The 8,231-nt window shown below is 40.6% G+C and overlaps 1 pseudogene; it reads left to right on the plus strand.

The window, feature by feature from the left end:
* The first annotated feature begins 509 nt into the window (after positions 1-509).
* LOC120604126 (uncharacterized) lies at positions 510-628 on the plus strand (annotated as a pseudogene).
* Positions 629-8,231: the final 7,603 nt, after the last annotated feature.

Here is an 8,231-nt window from a genome sequence, read left to right on the forward strand (position 1 = left end):
CCAAAAAGAAAAACTCCAGACTCATATCAGGAGTAAATATGAGGTCTAACTTTAAACTAAATGAATGGTACCTTAACGGTAAGTCTAGAAATTAACGTAAATTCTGGTTCATGATCATTAAAACTTCTGAGTTTTCTACTGGGGACACTCATCATAAACAATTTAAAAATCATATCGTGGCAACAGTTTTACAAGAGAAGATATGCAAAACTTCTACAGAACACGTAATCCTTTCTGAAGAGGAACTCAATGTCAAAAAGAACAAAACATAAGAAAAAACTCCATGAGATCCAGATGACCCAACAAAAATAAAACTTAACAACCCCAAAACTAGAAGTAATAGAATAATGTGGAAATATTTAAATACCAAAGGTGAATAAAAGCATTAGATGTAATTTTAATATAACGGAACTTTCTGGAAAATAGCACATGTATTTGAAGGAGAACCAAACAAAATTTCTGGAAGCGAAAAAGTAATTTATTCAAGGTTTTAAAAAATGAGTAAATGAGTCTATGGCCATGCTAGCCTGAACAAGTCCAATCCCGTCTGATCTCAGAAGCTAAGCAGGGTCGGGCCTGGTTAGTACTTGGATGGGAGACCACCTAGGAAGACCAGGTGCTATAGGCATAAAACATAAAAAAATAAAGAATTGTAAGCTGACAATGTCCTTGCAATCTGTGAGATCAATCAAGGGTTGCCTCGCCTATAAATAAATAAATAAATAAATAAATAAATAAATAAATAAATAAATAAATAAATGGAATGAAGAGGAGATTAGATGCAGCTGAAGAGAGAACTGATAAGGTGGAATGTAGAGAATAGAAATCATTTCTAAAACAGAGGACATTTACAAAAAATGTTTTAGAACAATCATCAAAATAACCAGTATCATAAATTTACTTTCTCTGATAACAATATAATTAAATGAGAAATAAATGATAAAATAACAACTAAAACAATCCACATACATCTGTAAAAAATTTAAAGGTCTAAACAAAAGAGTGAAAGAAGAAATAACAAATCTGTGAGATAAGGAACATGATTGTCCCCATGTTACAGATGAGAAAACTTTGCCTGAGAAATTGTGACTAGCTTACCTAAGCCTATATAGACAAAATGCACTGCAAACCCAGACAGTCTGGTTTCAGATCCTCTGCTCTTAACCACAGACTCCAAATTTTTAAATAAAATATTAGCAAAACAAATGCAATAATGTATTTTTAGTACAAAATGATTATGTAGGGTTGGGAAAGATGTCCAGAGCACTTCTTCTTAGTCCCTGATTCACATTCCTGTAATCTTCTGTCCATTGTCCAAACTTCAAAACATTTTATAAACTGGCAAATATATCTTCCTTCTCCAGCAACTGTGCAGTCCCAGATTTGTTCCCTTTCTATCACTTTCAGCTTTAGCTTTATGGACATAATATTTGATGGTCATGTCACCCCCTTTCAACCCACTCACCTTATTTAAAATCATTCAGTGATATTCCATTATCTTTAGCATAATAGGAAAATTTCTTTTCATGGCCTACAAGGTCTGTCCACAGCTAACTTCTCCAACATCATCAAGGATCAAATTCTCCCTTCCTTCCTGTGCTTTAGCCACACCAGCCTTCCTTCCTGTCTAGAACTTGATCCCAGGTGTCCATTTATGCTATTTCTTTGCCTAGAACTCCCCTTTCTGAGCTTTGCCTACCTGTCTCCCAGTCTCTCAGGTCTCATTTCTTCATTTCTTGAGATAAATTATCCCTGAGCTCTCCACCTCCCAAGACTAGGTCAAGTTTTCTTATTTAATCTCTCATAGCACATTATACCTCTTCTTAATAGCACTATACATATCTATAAATTCATGTGTACTTGGGGAATAATTTCAATAATATTTCTCTTCCCCACTAGAATGTAGACCGCAAGAGGGCAAGGACGATGTATTTTTTTCTAACATTGATTACTGAATGTCTAACTTTGTTTTGAATTTATTGGAATAATTAATGAATCACTAAGGGAGACGAGAGAAGAAGAAAGAGATGGTAGATTATTTGAAAAAAAAAAGATGGCTGCAATTATTCTTCTACGTGTGCCCATACTCATTGCAATATGATTTTGCCACTCTTCCCGTCAAGAGGAAGAGTGTATTTCTAAAACCTTTGAATCTAGTTTGGCTTTGTGATTTTCTTTGCTCGATCAAATGCAGCCGAAGAAAGAATGTGTCAGTTCTGCACCTATACTTTAAAAGGTCTTGTGGACTTCTTTCTTTTTTGGACCTCTAGGACGGCCATGTGAACAAGACGAGGCTAGTCTAATGGAGGATGACAGACCACAGAGAAAGGCCCAAGTCATTCTGTTCTTTCCAGTCAAGGTTATCCTAGACCAGCCAGCCCCCCATCTGCCTGCTGGCTGACCTCAGACAAAAGAGCAAGGCTTAGCTGATGTCCACTGAACCTGGCCCACAGAATCAGAACTGTCCAGCTAGTCATTACACACAAGAGCAACAAGAAATGGTGTTGTTTCAAGCCACCAAGTTTTGGAGGGAGGAAGAAGAAAAGTTAAGAGGAAGAAAAGGAAGAGAATAAAACATGAAGGCCTATCATGTGTAAGTGGACAAAGATTCATTGTTTAACTTCAGAAAAAAAAAAAAGAATTCAACAGAGAAGTTATATGAAAAGAGGTCTAGGTTTTTACTAAGGCTAGACTTGCTAAAGATCTGAGTTTTCAAAAACAGTGGAAGGAAGTCCCTGTCATGTACCACATGATATGCTAGTGGTTGAGAGGGAGACATAGGATTTGGGAGCTAGAGTTTCAAATTCTAGCTTATTTTGTTCTATGTACATAGATGATGGTCCCCTCTAAATATGTACAGTGGAGCCTTGATATTGACAAGACTGCTGGGGGATGACTATATTAGCAAATGCTCTACATTGCTCTCATTTCTTGCCAGGCAATATTCTAAATGCTCGGCTCGACTCATTATTCTCACGACCAACTTACAAGGTGAGTGCTAGGATTCTCCCCATTGTACAGATGAGGACGCCAAAGCACAGAGAGGTTAGGTAGCTTGCGCAAAGTCAGAACCAGTGAATGGGGAAACAGGATGCAAACTCTGAAAATCAAGTCCGGTACTCCGTGCTTTAAAATCCTATGCCCCTTCACGTAGATGCACCAGCCCTTACCTTTTCAGTGCCCCTCTCCGGTATTGCAAGGTTGAAACACTGCTTGGCTGCCAGGTAGACTCTCCCCATGAGTTAGAAATCCTCATGTCTTGTGCACACATGAACCTGGATTTTCCAATTGTGCTTGGCTCCAGCTCCCTGGAGAGAATGCAGCAAATTGGGAAGGCCAGCACTATCTCCTGCCTGCCCTGCTAATTAAACTCCTCTAACTGACACTTTTTGGCTAGTTCCAAGAGGATATTATTTTTAGCTTGTGAGGGTTAAAGGGGAAGGGAAGTGTGCCAAATTCAGGTTGTTAGAAATGGAGCAAGAGAAAGGAGCTAAGAAAGATGTATTATGGTTACGACGCCACTTAATAAGATGTGGAAAATCGGGAGTTTCTGAGACTGTCTCTAAAGCGTAGTAAGGAAGCCTCCTAACCTGTCGACCGTCCTAGAGACTGCCCCGTTCTAGTGGGTGGGATATTTCTCTACTCACACATTCTCAATGGGCCAGCAACTGCAGATGATAGAAGGATCCAGAGTTTATTTTTTAATTATTATTACGATTTACTGGAACAAAAAGAGAGTGATGCTTTGCAGGCTAGGGCAGGAGTCAGTTTCCACCTCCTCCGCCCCATTGTCTTTCATAGCTGTCTGACAGCCCCACCCTCGCCTGTCCTCAGAGGTAATAAATGATGTACTAACATGACCCCGATTAGGAAGTAGGGACGTTAATCCTCAGGGCTCCTTCTGATAGAGAACAGGCCAGACTCTGCACCACAGCTCAGCCAATTGATAACCCCCAAGCCTGCAGAACCACAGGAGCCTGTCTGAGGGGTACGGTCTGCAGTTCTGGCTCCCAGGACTCCATCTATCTAAGTCCATTTCGCTCTTCGGCCCACTGCTTCTGTCTTCCTTCAGCCCCTCCCTCTCTGCTTCGGTTCCAGTGATTAAACAGGGAAGATCCCCAGACATTTCCCAGCTCTTCTGAAAACTGTTGAAGTCCCAGCAGCTCAGCCCTGTTTAGCTGAGGCATAAAACCCTGCAGCCCTGTGATATAAACCATGAGACCCTTAAGACTCAATTCATAGGAAAAAGTTTTTTTTTTTTTGGTCCTGCTCTTCATGTGATTAATAGATGTCACTGTTTGGTCTGACAGCAAAAACTCCATTGTGAGACAAGCTAACAGTTTTGCTCCTGGACAGAAAAAAAGAGAAAAAATACTCCTGACACTTGGAAGATCATTTTTCTCAGGACTCGAAGCGTTGCCATTTTTAAAGAGCATGTTGGTAGAATCTTTAGCATATGCGATAAACATATACAGTAGAACTGAATTAATCTACTAACATTGAAAGGCAGCTAATGTGTATTTGCAAAGGTGGTTGTGAAGTGTACTAATTAAGGATGGGTAAGAGCCAGACCTGAATTTGAATCTCGACTCACCCACTTACTGCCTAAATGAACTTAGGCTAGCCGTGTCACCTTTTGAGACATAAACCCATCCTTGTAAAGTGGGGCCAATAGCAGTTACCCCATAGGGTTGTGTGAAGGATGCCGTGAGAGAGTGCTGTTAAAGTTCTGAGCACAGTGCCTGGCACAGAATGGGTGGTCCATCAATATTAGCTGCTGTTATTAGATCCTCCACCAACACAAGGGACAGGGAGAGGTCTGAGGCAAGACGGAATCCACAGCATCATCTTAGGCATGAGGTACGCACCGCTTTTCAAATCTCAACAAACCAGCTTCAAACAACCAGTGGGTACATAACACAAAACAGTTGTCCTCAGTCTAAAGCCATTGTCCATTGTCAATGCCTGACTGTTCCTTCATTTAGCAACTGCTTATTTAAAACATGCCCCCAACAGTGAATAATGAATTTATTTAGGAGACACTTTCTAATGGTGGGCAGTTGGTTAAAATGTGATAGATTTTATAATAAATTAAATAATGGTTTTATTGTTCTACGTCTCTCAAGGGAGTAGGGAAAATGTTTTGACTTTGAATGATGCTAAATGAAATGTTCAGTGGTTCTCAAGCTAGGGTAATTTTAACTCCCCACAGGACATTTGCCAATGTCTGGAGACATTTTTCATTGTCACACCTGGCATCTAGTGGATCGAGTTCAGGGATGCTGCTAAACTTCTACAATGCACAGGACAGCCTCTCACAGCAAAGAATTATGTGACCCCATATGTCACTAGTGCCGAGGCTGAGAAACCCTGGTCTATATAAACCTGTGAAAATGTGGGGAAGGGTCTAGCAAGAATTTAAAACAGGGGCATTGAATTGAAACGCATCTCACCTAATAAATCATAGAGGAATCATTCGTAAATGTTGTAGTTCTTGACTAGTTTCATTTTTTGCACTAAAAATTTTTTTTTTCCCAAATATAAAATGCAATGGACTTCTGGATTATCATTGTTTCAAAGATTACTTGAGTTGGTTGTTATGATTTAGTTTAAAGGAATAAGTGAAAGTCAGAGATTCGGCTAATTCTGTCTCCGACGTTCATGGTGAAACTTGTTCCCACAAACCCCTTCCCCTGTGCCCCCCCGCAAAAAAAGACAAGCAAAAAAAACTAATTGCTAAGATTTTATATACCTTAACTTCAGTTTAAAGATTTTCTTCCTCTAAATTCACTAGGAGCATGGTTTGTAATCCAAGGGTAGGATTTCCCAATGGGCTGCCAAGGTGGAAATCAAAACATTTAAAAGTACAAGGAACAAGGTATAGGTCCCATTCATTGTTTAGTTTTCTTTACCTTTCATGCCCACAGAATATGGCTTTACCCATCTGAGAAAGTCATTAGTGAGAGAAGAGACTATATAAGCACTGCCTTAAAAATGGGGCATGTTTGCTGTTTTTGGAAAATATCAGCCTAGAAGAGATCAAATTCATTAGAGGGCAAAGTTACAAAAGTAAAATCATATGATCCCTCGATTTAAGAGGACCTTGGTTAGAATTTGGCACTGTCCCACCCCCCAAGCTCTCCTCTACGTCCCGTGAGTCAACCAAAGCTGTACATGGCCCTGGGAGGCCCAGAGAGAGCCCGAGTTCACAGGGCTCAGGTAGGTCAGCATTATGATCTTCATCCAGAGCAGAGGAGAAAGCATTGGCATTTATTAAATGTGGATTATGAGCCAGGAACTGGGCAAGGTACTTTAGAGACATAGGTTCCTTCAGAGGAATTTCAGAAGCCACAGTTAGGTTAGCATTTATATATATATGGATGGATGGATGGATTCTTGTTTAAATTAACATAAACCCAAATCTGGATTAATAATCATACTTTTTAAAAAATGTCAGTGCAGTCATGGAGTCCCCCTCTTGTTTACATATTATCCCCTGCGGGTTTCCTCCCTCACAGGGCTGTGATGCTCTTTGAGCCAAGGCCTCCTGAAGGCCAGCAATTTCTCTACATTTCTTTATCCTTGTACCTAGAAGAATGCCTGACTTACAGCAGGTCCTTACAGATTCCTGCTGAATTATTGTGATTTCAGTCCCAATACGGGTGGATGTTTTCATATGATGCCTGGCACACAGCACGAACTCCAATATATAATATATTTTAATTGAATTTATCTACAATATAATAGGACTAACATCAGCTGTAAAGTGGGTGCCAAAATGTAAATGGACTAAGATCAGAGACAGTGATTAGGATGGTCCTTATTGAATAGTGGGGACTAGGTTAATGTTTGCTAGTGTAGCATTAGTGCAGCTCCTACAATGCAGAAGCTGTGTATTTGCACAGGGATCCAGCCAAGTTTTGCTGGCACTGTGTTTGTTCTGAGAAGGTCTCTGGGATGCAGCGTGATGTCTGCTGTGGAGCCCTGCACTTCTCTGGAGCTACATATGGCCCTTAAACATGACACATCAATACCTTCTGCTGGGATGACATCAACATGACACAGACAATTGAGCCTTCTTAAGTAGTGGATGCAAAATATATTACTTATTACTGAGGGTGGATCTCTAGGGACAAAAACAATATAAATCAATTTTAGAAAGAAAACCTCAGTTTAAAAATGAATAGAAAAGCTTATGCATGACTCCTCAAACCTTTATGAGTAAGTTCTTGTCATCTGGACATTGTTTCAGCAGAGTCACCAAACCACACAGTAGCCCAAGATGACCACATTTGGCCTCGTCCTCTTACATTCTAGGATGCTTTTCATTTTTGTTGAGCATTTCTCCTGTTACTGTGTTGTCTACTGGGGAAAGTCACCACCCCCCGCCTTGAGGGAACAGCCTGGGGAAGATAAACATTACTTAGGCACAGTGTGAAAATGACAATGATAATAACGATCGCAGTAATAGCTAGCACTTTCTGAGGCCCTTCCATGGGCCAGGCACTGTGATAGGGGTGTAGAGCTTGTAATAACCCTTTGCAATTGGGATCCTGAGATCAAGGTTCAATCCCTACTTGATTGGTGGCTCTTTCCAAGGTCAGAAGCTACATCTTCATAATGCCCATAAGGGATCTGCAGAGAGTCTAAGCGCAGATGATGGAGGAAGCATTTTGCTAAGTACATTTTCCTGTGTAGCCTGCTTCCAATATGTTTCTCAGATCACGAAGATATGGTAAGACAGCAAGAACAAGTACACCCAAACCTCATAATTAGGACAACAGACAAATACATTGATCATGGTGGTCCAGTTACTCAGGAAGTATTTATTGAGCTTACACTATGTGCCAAACATGGCCTTAGGCCCCAGATCTATGCAGAGAATAAGGCATGAAAAGGCCCTGTCCTGAGGAAAATGACATCCCAGTGGAAGAAGATATGAGAGTTGAAAGAGAGAGAGAGAGGGAGAATACATGAATACATGAGCGAGATTATTTTGGATAACAGCAAATCCTGGAAAGAAAATAAAACAGGGCCATGTGACAGGAAGTGCTTGGGGTAGCAGAGGGCAAGGTAGAGCCAGCTGAGAAGGGACAATCAGAGGAGGCCCCACAGGGGAAGTAATATTCCAGCTGAAGGAGGCAGTCATGCCAAGATTGGATAGAAGACCATTCCAGGAGAGGCCCAGAGAGGGCCAGAGGCAGGAAGGAGTTTTTGTGTTTGTGAAACAG

The sequence above is a fragment of the Pteropus medius genome, unplaced genomic scaffold (genome assembly GCF_902729225.1).
Source record: "Pteropus medius unplaced genomic scaffold, Ma_sr-lr_union100, whole genome shotgun sequence".
In the NCBI taxonomy this organism is placed as follows: domain Eukaryota; kingdom Metazoa; phylum Chordata; class Mammalia; order Chiroptera; family Pteropodidae; genus Pteropus; species Pteropus medius.